A 17,417-nucleotide genomic window follows, 5' to 3' on the forward strand; every position below is an offset into this window, starting at 1 on the left:
AGAAAGAGGGGGAGGAGACTTCAAAACATTTTTGTAAACTCCCTCTGATTTCAAACTCAGTTGTAAAGTTGAGCCTGACTTCAGTTGCTATTGCTTGTGGTCCACAGAAGTGTGTCTTCCCAGAAACATTTTGAAAATTATTTTATTAAAGCAGGGATATTAAATATGTCTAATGCCTCTTAGATGGTGTGGTTTGTGGGTTGAGAGTTTAAAGGGGAGAGTTAAAAAATTCCATGCATGGCCTGTCCTGCCCTGGGAGAAAAGAAGGACAGATGAGGATCTAGAATCTTTGTCTGAGTGAATTATTTAATATTCTTTTGTCTTTAAAATGCTTACAGTCTAAACCACAAAGACATATTTTCTGTTATTTAATTGGCATGAGTTTATTTACCCCTCACTCAGTAAATACAATTGTCTATTCTTTTTATTGCCTGACATAAAAGGTAAGAGCAAGCTGAGTCACAGTTGTATGGTTGTGGGTGGAGCTGCCTGATTTCTGTGCTCCGAGCTTTCCCCACTTTGGGCACATCCACTGAACTATTTGAATTATTAGGAAAAGCTTTCTAGAATGACTCGATTTCCCTTATGAATTGCCTTTCCTCTTTTTTATAATGAGACAGACTTTTATCTAATCCAGCAGAATACATCTGCAACTAGGAAATGCTAGAAGAAGACATACAGCTTGGCTTGTAGTCTGTGTGCCTCTAGACTTTGCTGTGGTGTATCCCTGTGCTAGGAGCCTGGCAAAGAGTAAAGATTATATTTTGTGCAGGTTATAATACTTTATCTTTTCCAATGGCTGAAGGCACAATAGAGAGCACTAGAGAAACTAACACACACACACAGGGTCTGTTAAATGCATTTCAGCAACATTCCCATCTCACTTCCATCGTCCTTTAAAGGTAAGTGATGACAATGCAAATGGAAAACAGTCACAGAGAGATTTGTTTAATTTTGCAGTGGATTTTTTGTTCCTTTTCTAAAGTAGCTCATGATTAATTTAGTGCAATACACTTCCTGACACCACAGCAGAAAGTGATTTATATTTTGGCTACAACAGTCAAAAAAAATTCTGCATTCTTGCACTCAAGAATTACTATAGAGATTTTCTGTTCCTTTAAAATGATGTCTAATGTTTGTCTCTGGAAAGACAATGAAATCAAGCAAGTATTTAATTTGATTGTGTCCTTTTGTAGAAAAGTGTATTTTTCCCTCAGGAAATGTTGTGTTGAAATGACTATCATATTTTGTCAGAAGCAGCCGTTCATTTGTTTCCATTTAGATGTTGCTAGCTGTTAAAATGCTCAGCTTCCAACACAGGAATGAAGGTAAACTATAATTTATAGCTAATAAATAATAATAAATAATAAATAATGGTATGTAATAGAATGTTGCTTCTTGTTAGAAACTGATAAAGTTGTAGCAAAGAATTTTGTCTATGACCAACCATTTTTCATACCAGGAAATGTCCGCAAGGAGGTAACAATTATGGGACACACAATCAAGAAAGATTTGCATTTTTTATTAATTTATTTTCAAATAACTCATTACTGATGATGTGCTTTTGCAGAAGATTTCGTTTCCATTAAACGAAATTCAAATTAACACAGGTTTTAACTGAGGTTTTTTTGGAAAGGCATATTTAGTCAATATTCTTTAATTTCATGCTAAGTTTAACTAAAATTTTTTAAATTTGGTTTTTTAAACTCTAAAAAGGCTCTTAGCAGTAAGAAAAGGGAGGAGGCAGAATGATAGGGTTAGATTATTTTATTTTCTCACAGTGTTCTCATTGAATTTAGTAGTTTCTCAGTTTTTACCCTCCAATGTTACATATTATGGAATTTTTCCTTTTGAAATATTATATTTTCATGAGTTAACCTTTCTTGGTCATTTTTGCAAATATTACTGACGTTGCTTCATTTTCATTTTCCTGCTCAGTTAGTGACTTGCTGTTAATAAAAATTCTCAGAAATAGAAATAAACTCAGCAGGATCATTAGGAATTAGGGTGTGTTTTCTCCAAATACCAAAAAAAGGCAGTGAACAATGCATTGCAAACATTTGTCTGACATTGTGTTACTGGGAAGATTTCTGTGAAGATAGCTCAAATTCATTTTAGACTCATTCTTTTTATAGTTGTAGTTTCTCCTTTTCTTAGTCATCCAAAAAACATACAGTGTGGTTGTCATGGTGGTCAAGTGAAAAGGATATAGTTCATGTTTTAAAGAGTAGAGACCTTGCTGCATGTTAACTCCTGAGGTTGACCTTGAGAAATCTGTGACACCTTAGGTTTTGCACATTTCCCTTAACCCTTTTTTTCTGATGTTGTGTTTCCCTGCAAAGCATATGGCAGAGGAATGCCATACACACAATGTAAGTGTGTGAGGAAGGATTTTGAAATAGTCCTGACTGCAGACTAACAAACTTAGTATTTAATTTTACACCACTTTTTAAGTTCTTTGTTTTGCAACTAAACACATTTTATGTTTTTTTAATTGTGGTTTGCTTTGTTTAGTTTGGGGCTGGTATTTTTTGTTTAATGCATTTCTAGTTGTTCAGTACTCATGAGTAATACTCTAAAAATAACCCTTAGGGTTCAACTTTTTGGAGGCAAGTTCTTTAAGCAGAGAAACTATTTTTAATTTCTAAGAGATTTTGATAAATGCTGTGTGAAGAAGAGATTAACAGTTAGTGCCATCACCATTGGCACTTGTCTTGTTATGGCTAACCATCCTAGAGTGGTCCTTGAAAGAAAAAGTAAAATAAAGTTACCGAGGTTACTCAGTATCAAGTTTTAGGCAAGATATTTAAACCATGTATGCAATAAAGCTGTCACTCAAACTCCTGAAACTGCTCTTGAGTATAAGCAGAACTAAAAATAGGTGATATTATCTTGATATCTCGTGCTGTTACCAGAAAATGCTCTATCACATTATTGGGAAATATTATGGCACCATTTAAGCTCACGGGGTGAAGATTTGGGGATCTTGGGGAACTTGAAAATGGAGAAGAGGACTTTCTGTGCTCACCCTTTCTGTGCTCACCAAACCCTACCCCATGGCTACTCTCATTGTGCATCTTTGAGCTGTGCTGTGGCAGGGACCTGCAGGTGACTCCAGCAGGTGAGGCCAGGGAGCACTGTGATCATGCAGGGCAGGTCACCAGTGTGTCCCCATGCCTGCTTTGCTTGCTCATGACTGACACCCCTCAGGAGCCCCCTTGGGAGGCGTAGGAGCAGGCAGCCCCTACCATGGGTCTGGGAACTGCAGTGAGAGAGCCACAGCAATGCTGCTTTATGCAGGGAGAAACATGGCTGCAGGAGACACTGTAGAGGAAGACACAGGACTCACACTCCCTGAATACCTGCCTTCATTAGCATTCATGGCTTTCTAGTAGGTTGGTGGGCTCTTTTGTTTTTTAACAGTTGCATCAACAGATTTGGAACATGACATTGACATGGTATCAGTGTATTGCCCATCTCTAATACACCTACATAAAAGCTGAGTTCATAAATGACTAATTAGACAGTTCTTGTGTCTCTCACTACTGCCACAACTTTGAGGCAGTATCTTCAGTATCTTGGTTTTGCTATGCAGTAGATTCCTCTATTTCACATTGGAAAATTTGTGTCCCTAACTCTTAAAATTAGTCTTTTTATGATTATTGCTCTTCCTATTATTAATATATATATATTTTCTATTGTTATTGTATTTTTAACAGGCAATAGCACTCTGAATAATTAATTACTCTTTTTCTGTTTTGTAATTGTCCTGGGATGTGTTTTTCTCTTAAACACTTCAATTTAATCATCAGTGTTTTAGGGCAAGCAATAATTAACATACTAATAGCATGATTTGTTTGAATCTGTTAATCACATGCATTCAAGAATTGCAAATCTACTTTATTGCAATTCTTAGCTTAAATGTTCCTTGTGATATGGTGACATTACTCCATCTGTAGTTCTGGGCTACTCAGTAAAAGAGTTTCTATCTCTGTTAACCTATTAAATGTATGCAATTAACCACTGCAGTCTTGCAGTTTTTCTAAAAACTTTCACTTAACTAGAGAAAATATTACTACTTGCAGTTAAAGCATAAATCACAATGTTGTGTAGCCTGTTAGATTTCTGTTTTTAAGATTGGCAGTGATGCCATAAAATGGCTACAGAGAACATGTGAGCCACTGCATTGCAAAGATAATTACAAACGCTGTTTGAAAGATGTGGACGAAGAATTTGTGGCTTTGAAGCAAAAGGTGTGAAGGTCTTTCTTCCTGTTAATGATGTCCTGCAGCTGTAAAATTCATGTAGTTATGCCCCTATGTTCATTCAGCAAGATGGTAAAAAAGTATACACTGAAGAATGACTTAAGAAAATCCTGTTTCAAGTGTTTAAGGGGTGGATGGAACAGGGTTCTCTGGAACCCTCAGTTTACTGCCAAGGTGCATATTGCAAAATTCTCCCCACAAGCTTTTCAGGTCCTGGCTGTGAGTTAGGACACAGCAGTTTCTCCAGCTGAGGCCAAGCTGCTCCAGGGCTCTTCTGTGGTGTAAGTGCAGGGCAGCTGTAGCTCTTAGTGCTCACCAGGGTGACTCCTGTCCTGGCTGCTGCTCCTGAACCAGCCTCCACATTTGTCTTTCCACCCACCCCAGGGCAGAGCTGGCCTGTGTCCCCCTTTAAGACAAAACCAGTAGTGTTGGCTCAAGAAAGGGACTGATGGCATGAAACTGACTGGTCCCCTTACAAACCTGGCACAGAGCAGGGGTTGGCTCTTGCTCCCACTGGCCCTTGTGCTGAGGAATGGATGTTTCTGTGCCTGTCAGACTATCTGCCTGAAGCTGGCCCTGAGTCTGGGTACTAGCAGCAGGACCACCACAGAGAGGAGCTTAGGATGAAACAATTTATTCAACTTCTTGAGCAAATTGTCATTGAGCAGCTGCATGACCCAGGGAACTTCTGGTTAGAAAGGAATTTAAAAATATTTGAAACTATTATTTCTGTTCCTTTTCTTTATTTTTAAGCAAATCTGCATGAGGATGTGAGTTTTCTATGAATTGCAGAACCACAAAATGGGTAAGGTTGGAGGCGATAAGAGTGAGGTGATCTTGTCCAACCTCCCTGCTCAAGGAGGATCATCCTAGAGCATATTTCACAGGACAGTGTCCAGAGGGTTCTTGAATATCTCCAGTGAGGGAGACTCCGCAGCCTCTCTGGGCAGTCTATTCCAGTGCTCAGTCACCTGCACGGTAAAGTTCTTCCTCACGTCCAGGTGGACCTTCCTGTGCATCAGTTTCTGCCCATTTCCTCCTTTCCTATTGATTTGCATCACCAAGCCTGCAAACATTCTCTTGGCAATTTATACATATTAATGAAGTCCCCTTTCAGTTTCTCTTCTTGAGGCTGAACAGGCCCAACTCCCTCATAAGAAGGATGCTCCAGTTCTCCAGTCCTTGTTGTCCTTCCTGGACCTGCTCCAAGAGCTCCAAATCTCCCTTGTACCCAGGAGCCCAGAACAGGACACAGCACTCCAGATGTGGCCTCGCCAGGGCTGAGTAGAAGGGCAGGATCGCCTCCCTTGACCTGCTGGCAGTGCTCTTCCTGATGCATGTCAGGACACCATTGGTCTTCTGGGCCACAAGGGCACATTGCCAGGTCCTTCTTTGCAGAGCTGCTTCCCAGCAGTTTGGCCCTCAGCCTGTGCTGGTGCATGGTGTTATTCCTCCCCAGGTGCAGGACCATGTGTTTGCCATTGTTGAACTTCAGACACTTCCTCTCTGCCCATCTCTCCAACCTGCTGAGGTCCTTCTGAGGGGCTGCATAGCACTCTGGTAGTAGATGCACAGGCACTGGGAGAACCAGTGTGTCCCCAGCCCTTGCATGAGCTCTAGTGCTTGGGAACCAGTTCTCCACACACATCTGTCTGGGCTGCCTACTGCCTTTTCTTTATGCCCCTGTATGAATTGACATCCCCCAAACCACTCAATGTCAACCTGTACATTTTGTGTAAGGCTGTGATGAACTACTTGAAATACAGGTAAGAGGCACCATTACTTAGACTGTTGGTGGCTGACAGTGCTAACAATGAGAGAAAATGGACTTTGTGGTGTCTGATGCACTTTGGGATTTCTAGGAGCAAGCATCAAACTGCCTTGCCTATATACTAATGGTAAAGGGTACTGCAAACTACTGCATATATGTAAGTATATAGATCACCACTGTTTTTTGGTGATCACCCCCTCCTTGAAGTATTTTTCATCTCTTATACCCAAGAGTAAGGGAGTGGAAGCTGCCAGAAAAATACTGTTTAGATATAAAGATTAGAAGTTTGGATTTGTACAAATGGGTTGAGTGGTCAGAAAAGATAAATCTAAAGCAGAGCTGAGCTCAATTTTCTGCAGATCATAATTCCTCTTTATCTTTCCCCACACCCCTTACCCTGGTGGGGTATTTTTCATATAACCAAGTCCCATCCAATTGTGTGTGTTTAGAAAAGTACCTCAGGAATTTGGGGCTAGAAAACATTCTTCTCTTTGTATCAGTGGTTATTACAGCTGTAAAACATCGAAGCAGTGCCAAAGGATTCACAGATGTCTCCTTTCCTGTTGAGGTATTTGGATTCAGTGGGGGGGAGGTATTAGGGTGGATAGAGCTCCAAAATCTGACAAAACAGTGGTTTTGGATAGACACCATTCACCTGGGACTGTCCATAGCTTGTTTCCAGCCGAGGAGTGCATGCTTCCCCAGTGACCAACTTCGTACTTCCCTATATGGAAAGTTAATTTTTTTTTTTAAACCAGGAGAGATCTGTTGTAGGAAAACCAGATGAAGCAGCATACTACTATGTGATTAAACCCCTGGAAGTTTCCTTTCCTTCAAAGGATGGCATGTCTGGAATGTCTTTGTTTTGCTTACCTAATTACATGATCACAACTCTACCTGTCCTTTTACGTTGCATGAGATATTATTTCCTACTGCTTGTAAGTGCATTATGAGGCTTCATTTCTCACTTTTCCAGGAAAGAACTTCATTTGTCATTATCATGAATGGAGGTATATAGAGACTTATGATGAAAACGTGCTTCTGCCTAGTAAAACTCCATTTCTTTCTGGTTTATTACCTGGCTCAATGAAATTCAAGTCAGGTGTTTCATAACCAATTGCTGTCTTCCTCATCGTCCATTGTCTGACAGATGTGAGACTCTGCATGTGAAACTGTAAGGTCAGTTTGACTGAGACAAAAATGATCTTAAAGGATGGTAGGTGCTATGGAATAGGGAGGAGGGGAGAGACATCTAACAGAAAAGCAGGGTATGCCCAATATCCTTATCATTTGTCATTATGGACTTCATTCTTAGAACTTGTTGTTCCTGTATTACTTTTAATAGAGGTTTGGTAGTTGATTTTGAGGTTTTTTTTCTACAGTGCTAAAATTCTGATTCATTGAAAGAGAATTTTGCTGTATTTGGGTGACATTATGAATTTTCCTGTCCCAGGCAGCTGTATTACAGTAATCTTTGCATCAGTTAGTAATCCTTGTTTTGTCTTCCCACCATTTGCTGTACCACAGATAATTTCAGAAAGCTTCAGCTAGTTGTTTCATCAGCATTCTTTACCGGGGTAGACAAAAGAAAACACATTCAAATCTGGACACCCATACCCTATTTGCTGGTCTATTTTTCCCTAGGGGAAAACTAAAGGGTGACTTTCCAAGGCAAAAAAACCTAATTTGTCTGGACACAGGCAACTGAGAGATCCTCTCTGTGTTTTGCTGATCAGAATTCATTTGTGGTTCTTTTTTCTTATCTGTAAGAATCTTGTAGAAAAAAATCTGCAGTGGAAGCTGTGCTGTCACTCACATTTTTCAAAGCTTGTTTGATAGGCTTCAAAACATGCTCTAGGCATAATTTCTTTAATATAAAGTTCACCATCATAAATATCCTTATTAAAGCTACAATATTCAAATGCCACTACTTCACAGTGACCGTGAACATGCTGTAGGACTGCCATGGTGAAATACAAGCACATCCCTGTTGCATACACTAATAAATAGTTTTTGAAAGAGCCCTTTCCCATTCTGGAAAGCAGCACTTTCAGTATTATACTAAAATGCATGATGTTTAAAAAGAAGAGAGAAGGTGTGCATAGGAACAGGTAGAAAAGCAGATTTATATCCTCCCTTGTGGAAATATTATAAAAAGATGCCATCTGCCAGTTGGTGCAACTTAATCCATTGCCAAACAAAAAATACCTGCTACTCTGAAGTATTTCTTTTTAGCTGCAGAAATAAATCCCATTTTTGGAGAGATGCTATTTGGAAAAGTTTTAAGCATCGTCAGAGGAAACCACCATATATGTCTGTCAGGTACCACAGATTTTTAACTACAGCTGCTACAAAATTCAAGACCTCACTTCAATCTCATTTTAATTAACCTCTATGACAGGTTCTCAGCAGGGCTTTCTTTGCAAATTTGTTTTAATTTAAGTTTAGCTTTTTCATGTTTTAAGCTTTATTGCAGTATTGACTTTAAATAAAATGCAGAGATGCTTAGCTGATGGCAATGTCTATTTCTGTAAATAAATAATTCAAGAAACTGACCCATCAGATCTCATATTCTGCTTTAGGGAGAGGTCAGTAAGTGTTGCAAGGAAGAGGAAACCCACCCATATGGTAGCTGGCCAACTGTGCCATGTCATATAAGGGGGAGAAATGCTTTCAGGCCCCTGAGATGATCAGTTTACATTTCATAACATGACATTTTAATTATCTTGCCTTTAGCATGCATAATTGCAAAGCTACTATATTTTAGTTCATATTTTAAGTCACCTGCAGTTTATCCTACCTAATTAGACACAACACAAAGATGAGCAAGGGTGTTTATAAGCAGGCAAATGAGATGAATTTGTGGGAAATGTTTTAAAAATAAGCTTAACCTAATCCTCCTGTTATTCTTATGAGTTCATTTATATTTCTGGCAGGACAACCAGACAAAGCAGGACGTGAGCTGTGACCAGCACAAAAAAAATTTCTGTAGAAAGTTTGCCTTAGGAAGGTTTTGACAGCTCAAAGGAGTTTATCAAACTTTCTCTCCCTGTATTTTGGAGAGCTGACTAGCTGCATGTGAGGGGTCTCAACATTATTCTAGAGACATTATATGTATTAGATTTAACTGTAAGCTTTCTTGTAGGTGTTTTAATAGTTAGAGCTTTTTCCTTCAGTTTTGCTGTCTTGTTTTCTCAATCTCACAGGGCATACAAAAAATCTGGGATGTTCCCAGCCTCTGAGATCTCTGTGGACTTCTGCATTATGTCAGCTTTTAAGTAGCTGTCTGTGGTATAAAGCAGCAATCCGGGGTATAGACAAATCTTCTTTCCTGTCTGTCCCCATAAGGGCTCACTGTAGTGAGAGGTGTATGAAGATCCAGTACACCACACTTGCTCTCTCAAGTGTACAAACTGCTAATGTGAAAAGCAATTCATTTTAATTATTCAAGCCTCATTTTTCTATTGTTCTTCACAGCACATGAAGGAATCAGCACTTCCAGGACTTACTGTGATTTACACACTGTGATTTATACAGTGCCTCAAACAAACACAGCACAATCCATTTTGGGGTCATCTCCTGTTGCTATTCAACCTGCAAAATGTTCAGACTCTGGGCAGTGAGCTCTGAGTGCAAGAGCAGATCAAGCACCAGGCACCAACAGTGAGATGAGAGTCAGATGCAGCCCTTGATTAACTGTGAGCACACAGGCCCTAGATGTTTGGCAGGGCAAATGCTGGTGAGGGTTTGGAGCATGACAACAAAAGGTCATGACCCGCCAAGGCAAATTTTAGCACCTGAGGATTATTGTATCCCTGGGCATCGTGGCTCCAAAGCAAAGAGCAGACTCAGTGGAAGCAGGCAAGAATGGTGGCACAAGTACTCGTGCTTATCTGAGAGTATGTATTTATCCATTTTAAATGTTTGCCACTACAATCCCTAATCTTGGGTAATGTATGGGTATGTGTGTTGGGTTCACCCACTCTTAAACTGTTGAGATGCCCATTGGAAACACATGTGACTACTCCCATGATTAACTCTGTCTCTGGTGGATTCATCAAAGCAGACACAGACTTGTGGAGATTGCCAGCGTCATCCTGGAGCAGGGAATAGAACTGAAATGCCACTGGATCCGAAATACACTATAATGAGTACCTTCCTCACCCAAAGGGAGCAGTTGGGTTGTATTTTCACCCAAAATACCTGTGAGAGCAGGTGCTGTGATTTCACCCCTTCATCATGACATGCAGAGGTTCAGAAAAGTCTCTCTCTGACTCCTCCACTTAAGCAAGTAGAAATTAAAATTGTTGGTGAATGTGCTGGGAATACTGAAGGGTTGGAGCCATATGTTTTCTTGCATTCCCAAGTACTCCTACAGCTAACATTCTGTTTACATAATATTTCTGAAACATAAAAGCTAAAATAAATTAGCATGTGAAAATTAATAACAAGTAATTTCTCTTATGATAAGTCTAGAGGAAGCTGTTGTAAGTGTTAAGGTATTCAGACAGCTGATTTTTGTACATCAGCTCTCAAATGAGGTATGTAGTTTACAGAGAGTGAATGCTTAAGATTATGTAGTCTATGAGTACATGAAGTAAGAGCTTGTTGAGGATGGTGGATACCATGGTAGCAAAGAAAAGATTACAAAGTTCATTTCCTAAGTGCTCCTTCTTAGCACTTTACATTTTCAAATCACAGTGTAAACATCTAATTCTCACTGTACCCTGTTTTGAAGCTGTTGAAATGAAGAAAAACTTCTTTGCTTTGCAGGAAGCTAAGAGCAGAGTTGAGATTAAAACGTGAAAATGCCCAGTTCCTGGCCTCAAGCTCAAGTTCTGATGGGATTTTAAGAAGTTTCACATGCACAAAAAGTGTATTGTCTTATTCTTGTCAAAGCACAAATTCTCAAACTTTCAGAAAAAAGCATTGCTATTTTTTTTAAGAGGGCACTAAATCTGCTCTGCTCCTTTAAGGCCCAGTAGAGATGACAACCTCATTAATATTCCATGCAGCAATGTGTCTTTGGCAAGTAAGAACCTTAAAATAAGTCAAAACCTAGTAATGAATTGAGGCATGGACTATAAAACACTTGCTTTTGGAGCAGGAGGAGACAATATGCAAGAAAACCCCCACTGAACTCTGTGTTCAGATATCAAAGATTTGGCTGAGGTTTGAAAGCCCGTTTTTGTTGTTCTGTTCATCAGTCTGTTTACATGGTTTTTCCTCTGTTGTATTAATTTTTTATCCCATTGTTCATGAAAAAAAAATTTCCATATTCCCTGGAGTATGGCAAGGTGATGACATAGATTATAGATATCCTTGTTGTCCACAAAGGATGACAGAAAAACTTTCAATAATTTTAAGATTTGTTGTGGTTATAGAAAGCATTTTCAAAAATGCCTTATGGACTGGCTGGCATGAGGAATAGTCTGAAGGCAAAAATGATTTGCTGACAGTATAGACAAAGATCACCGATGTATCACTAGAAGGGGTTGAATGTTGTTCGATAATCAGAGAAGAACTTAAACAGATCCCACAAAAAAGTGCCTACTTTATCTATCTGCCATTGAGCTTGTTAATATGATCTCAGGCTCTATATGTTATTTTGGCAGTGTTTTGTCAGCATCTGAAAAATGTAGTTCTCACTATTTGCATCACAGTTCCTCACTTTACGAAAGGTCCAAATCTTCCCTGCAACCATTAGCAGTAAAGATCTGACTTCAAAATATCCACTAGCCCAAAATCAAAAACACACTACACAGTCATTTTAGCCCATTTGTTAGGGATATTTGGTTTGTATTCCAGCTCTCCTTTAGCTCACCTGCTCTGATTTCCAGATTATTTGTCTTTCTGGTTAGTTTGATCTCTATACAGTCATTTCAAACTGGTGTCCACCCATATCTTACAGATGAAGAATGCAATTAGCAGGCATCTGTGAACTGTGTACTCTGCACAGCTGGGTGAGATCACACCAAACATGGTGGCAGAGAGACACCACAGGAACAAATTTCCCTGGCAGTATGCTCTCTCATGAGCCTGTGCTTTCTCCCAAGATGTCTAGACTGCTGCCTTACTTGACATAATCTATTCCATAGCCATAGTCCATATTACATGTAGCCAGTGATATCCCTGGCCAGGATTCCCATCTGGTTTTTGAGGCAAGGAATTCACACTGCATGGTTCTTTTTATCAGCTGCATGCAAACTGTGCACTGTAGCCCCAAGAATTTTCTTCACCTGCCTCCTTTTTTTCTCTCTGTCTCTCAGTGCTGTTCATATTTCTCTACAAATGATAAAGTACTTGGCCAGGAACACTTTTTAGTTATGGAATACCACAGGGATTTTTGTCAACTTTCTTCATCTATAGAAGTTAAAATTTTATTATGGCAGAGGATATTTAACTGTGGCATTGGAAGTAATAGCATTAAAAAAAATTGCCTTTTCTTTGCTGTCCTTGCAGAAGATGCAGGCTTTGTTCAAAGTCATGCCAGGGTTTAAAATGTAAATGTTGGTGAAATATATTTTAGTTCCATAACTGTGATGGGAATGATCGACAGTGGTCTGTGCAGAATGTTTAAAAGCTTTTCCATATGACTAGGAAGTCAAGAGTTGATAAATTTCCTCAGTGTTTATAATTAAAACCCAGAAGAAGATATTAAACATTTACTGGTTTCTATGTTGTGGTCAATATTAAGATTTATTGACTTGAGGACCAATATTGACTGCGGGGAAACTAGGCCTGATTTTTCCCTTAAGACCTACTAAATCTGGATGGTGACTGAAAGCAGAAAGTTGCATGGTTTAGACATCCAGTAGCAACTTATTTCAAGGATAAGAACTATGACTTTCTGAAAGACTCCAAAGTTTTTTCTAATGTTTTTTACAATGCTTTTGGAATATTAGTATTGCAGTAATGCTTTTAAGAGCCTTTTATTTGTGGAAATGCCCCTTTGACATACAATTGTTGGAGTTATGTGGAGTGCATGAAAATACTGGGTTGGTGGAGGGTTTTGTGTGTTGTTGGTAGAGTGTTGAGTGGGTACAGTATGAAAAAAAGCAGCAGAAGTTTCTTGCTTTGTGTTTCCAGCTCAGGGTGTGACAGTATGGTTTGCTGAAGTCCACAGAATCATCCCTGTATCTATCCAGTCCTTGACTGTCTGCAAATTACTGCAAACAACTGGTGACTTTTGTGACATGAACTGCTCCTTCCTAAGAAGCATAAAAATACACCTGAACTATTCCAGTTCACCCTTACTTATGCTTTTGTGTTAAAAGTTTTATCATTTGAAAACATCAGATGCCTGAGAGTTTGAGCCAGGAAAGCCAGAGATCCAAGACTAATCTCATAAACCAACATATTATATGACTATCACTTCTACATACACAACATATGAATTTTTGCCTGCTCCTAACTGTTGCCTGAATTATATTCATTGCTGAAGATCTGAACACAGAAATTAATTTCTTGCAGATGCTGACTTGTGGCTGGCAGCATCCTTCATTTTCAGGCTTAAGGTACTAATAAAATGCTTTAGTCTGCTTTCCATTCAGATGTGAGAAAGTTATCCAGATTGACACGAACCAAGTCTTTGATTCATTTTTTGTTGGTGGCTAAAGAGGACCTGGCTTATGTCTTAGGGTTCTAGACAGGATGGTGTTTCATGAAGTAGCCCAATAACCCACTCAACAGTTAGATCCAGCAAAGTAGTTTATCCAGCAGCTTTTGACACCTCTCTTCCTGGGCAGCTTGGAGCCCATCAAATTACATGTTCAGACTGAATTCAGGCTTCTTGGTGGCTCAGCAAAAGGATTTGTTATGAGCTGAGTGTGGAATGACCAAGAGAGGATTACTGTGCTTATGTGCAGTAGGAGCAGAAACAATTTCTGTAAATGTGCAGTAGGAGCAGAAACAATTTCTGTAATATTGAGTGTCAGCTGCAAGAAAACCAGCTTTATCTTAAGGTTAGTGGTATTTCTGAAAACTGGCAGACACGGGGATTGATTTTCAAGGCTTGTACTGGTATTGTGCTCCTCTCCTGTAGTGTCCTTTGTCTGTTTTGAATGGAAAAGTGATGCCTTACTTATCCTAGTAAAATGCATTATGTTCAGATAGCTAGTGTTTCTGACAGACAGTTATAACTTCTTATAGAGTTTACCAGAAGCCAGTTACCTCAATGTTAAAAACTTTTAGTGTTCCTTTATATATCTTGTAAATGTGAATGTTGTCTTTCTGTGCAGTAATCCAAATGAAAGTGTGAAAGAGTATATATTTCTTTTTGTTTGGTTGACCCTTTGTTTTCCCCTGTTGTAGTACAGGTGTGACAGTGATGGAAGAACACGTTTACAGGTCTATGGGGCTCTTGGAAACATGATCCCTCCCAAGGCTGTTCACAAAGTGAATCATTAGCCTGACTGTAACAATAAATACCTTGACAGAGAACATGGAAGGATTTATCCAAAGGTCACATTCACCCAGAAGGTTTCTCTGCTGAAAGAAGCTCGCAGCTGTGTTAAGATTAAAGAGTGTCACAGAACCATAACGTGTGTGATTTTTTCACTCTGAGTAAAATATGAGCTGTTTGTCTAACAGCCCCAGGTGAGGGATGCTAGTGTCAGACTGCTTTGGGGCTGTCATATATATTTCCAGTGGGTTTTTAGTGTTCAGGAATAATCTCCTCTTTGATACATTTATCTGACACATGCTAAACTCCTGCAATGCCCAGGAGGAGAGCTTTGTCCTGCTATTCTAACTACTTTAATAGTCACTCAGAAAAGGGAAGCATAATGGGAACAACTCAGACAAATGACTGAGATGTAAGTTATGTCCCAGAAATGGAAGTAGTCCAAATGAATCACTCATCTTCTGACTTGAATATGCTGGTGGGCCAGGCTGTGATGTGATAAGCATTTTATCTGCAGCAACAGGCAGCTTCTTGGGTGTCTCATCACTGATGGGCTTCGGTGATAACCCCTGTGTGAGTTTTTATGCATGCATGGAAGGACACAGTCATGTAGTTCATTATGTGGCAGCATATACAGTTATCTATGGTTAATCTTAACCTGTTTCCTCTTTCATTGATAAGATTTTCAAGTCAGGGGTGGTGTCATGAATATAATACTGGTTTAGAAGCATAAAGTTTTGCCTTTAGTGGTGCAGGGTGCAGTGTAGCCCATGGTTGCATGAAGTCTCTCTCTTTGCTCTATCCTTAGCAGATTGCATCTGTTTTGTCCTCCCCTGCCAACAGTGAGCCTGGCTCTCTGAGCTCAGGCAGAACACCTTGAGTTTTCAGAATCATTCTCAGCAGAGGCAGTCCCCATTAGATGCTGTGGAAGAACAATCGTGGCAGAGAGGGAAATGGAGTTTTGCTGTACTGAATGTTCCTTGGGAAGTAATTGTGGTTATTGTTGCATCTGTGGGCAGTAAACAAATTAATCTTCTGACATGTTGCAGAAAACACCAGAGAAAAACCATGAGAAAGTTTTATATAATTTTAATAGTGCTTTGTAATTTCCTACCCACAAGTAATTTAATTTTTCATCAGAGGACTCAGCATTGGAGGTGCACATGTGGTGAATGTGAGGGAGAGATCTGCTGGAGAGAAGATCTCTTCTCCTGGGTTTCCATTGTAGATTGATTTTTCTGAGAACATTTAAGTGGCATTTTTTCCTTTGTATTTTATAGAAGCTTCAAGTGATCACCTTGTGAGAAGTGGACCCTACTAAGGACTGCACAACAGGCTATAAGTAAATATTTTAACAGCCCAGTGAGAACTTTTAGCAACCATTTAGCAGGTTTTGTATTTATTTACAAGTAGGATTAGAAGTGACTTTGACTAACAGCTCTCTCAGCAGTGTAGCCATGCTGGTTGTTTGGATCATCTCTGAACCTGTTTTCAGACTCTGAGTCCACATGATTCTTAAAGTTGGCTTGATCTAGGGAGTCACATCAATGATTGTGGATTGTTGTAAGAGATGGATTTCCATGTATGGTAGCTTTTAAATACGGAAAGTTGCTGTGAAACACAATATGATGAAAGAGGAAAACACCTGGGGCTGAACTGGTGTCATGTTTCTGTTTACTTCCAAAAAACCTAAGATTGTATCCCAATTGCACAAGATAAAATACCTTAAATTAATTGTCTTAGCTTGAGTAAAGCTCCTAGAAGAGCTCTGCTTAATCTTCTTAATCAAAGAAAAGCACACAGTTTTTGACAGAAAACCCAGAGCTTTTTGTTGTTTGAGGGTTCTTTTCCACTTCTTTTATGCACAAGTGATTCAATCCTAATGGAGAGCAGTCACTGTAATGAAATATTTCTATGTGTTATTATGATATTAAGTAGAAAACCTGTAAGCAGTGCAGTGATACTGTCAGCTGTAGCCTGGTTAGACACAGGAAAAGACCATAGTCCCATTGTAAGGAATTAATCCCTTCAGGTGGCCTTGGTCTTTCATTTTGAGTCTCCAAAGCTTTTTAGTAAGCATAAATTTTTTTAAACCTTCAAGAGCTGGCTGGTGTTTTGGAGGTGACTGAATGGGAGGCATGAGGCTGGGTCCCAGCTCTGTCCCATGTCACATATAAACCAGCTCAAGGGTACATCAGTCAAAGTCTCAATATCTGAATATGGAAGATAAAGCCTCCAAAATCAGAAAGAATTTGTTGTCAGGTGCCATGGTAGGGTCTGTCCATCTCCACTGACCTTTTGGTGCAGGTGGGTTATCAGGTGTGCAGAACGTGGGCTGCCGTTTAAACTGCTGCCCATCAGTGCAGAGTTTTGCAGATGCACCCATTGTACCAAAGGCTGAAAATACGTGCCTGAACCATCCAGGCAAAAAGTACTTCAAACTTCATTTTTATTCCCTTTTATAAACCCACTTCTTCTCTGTCTCTGGTACTCTAGCTTTATTGATGCATGCTTGCAAAAGAAAAAAAAAAAAAAGCATAATAAAGCCTCGCTTTAGAAAAAGATTTTGAAGCAGTGACCTTCTTCTGAACTTTATGTCATGGTTTCCATTTGCCGTCATGCTTGGTGCAGTTTGAAATTTCCTGGCGTCTTATCCATTGGCTCAACACTGCAGTTTTCACTTTGTCTTCATTGCCCAGTTAGTGGGCAGAGACCAGGAATGTGCTTCTGGAGTGGCTTGCTCTGCTGGGTTTAGTTCTCCAATGAACCAACCCAACAGCTTTGCTAATGTCTGTGTTCTCTGCTGCACTTTTTTTGGGATTGTTGCCGGAGAGTGTGTTTCATGGAAGACAAGCTGGAGAAGCAGACTATAAAGTTTAGATTTGCCACCTTATTCAGTATGATGACTGAAATAGAGAGGTTAGCACCAAATTTCAGAGTCGTTGTGAACTGGAGGTAGGAAGGGAGTGCAGTGCTG

At 39.6% G+C, this 17,417-nt stretch overlaps 1 protein-coding gene across 3 annotated transcripts in view; it reads left to right on the plus strand.

The window, feature by feature from the left end:
- The window catches only part of BMPER (BMP binding endothelial regulator), a 151,979-nt gene that overhangs the window by 101,967 nt on the left and 32,595 nt on the right, over positions 1-17,417 (plus strand). The gene's annotated exons all lie outside the window — the stretch shown is intronic.

This window comes from Parus major, chromosome 2, assembly GCF_001522545.3.
Source record: "Parus major isolate Abel chromosome 2, Parus_major1.1, whole genome shotgun sequence".
NCBI classification, from domain to species: Eukaryota; Metazoa; Chordata; class Aves; order Passeriformes; family Paridae; genus Parus; species Parus major.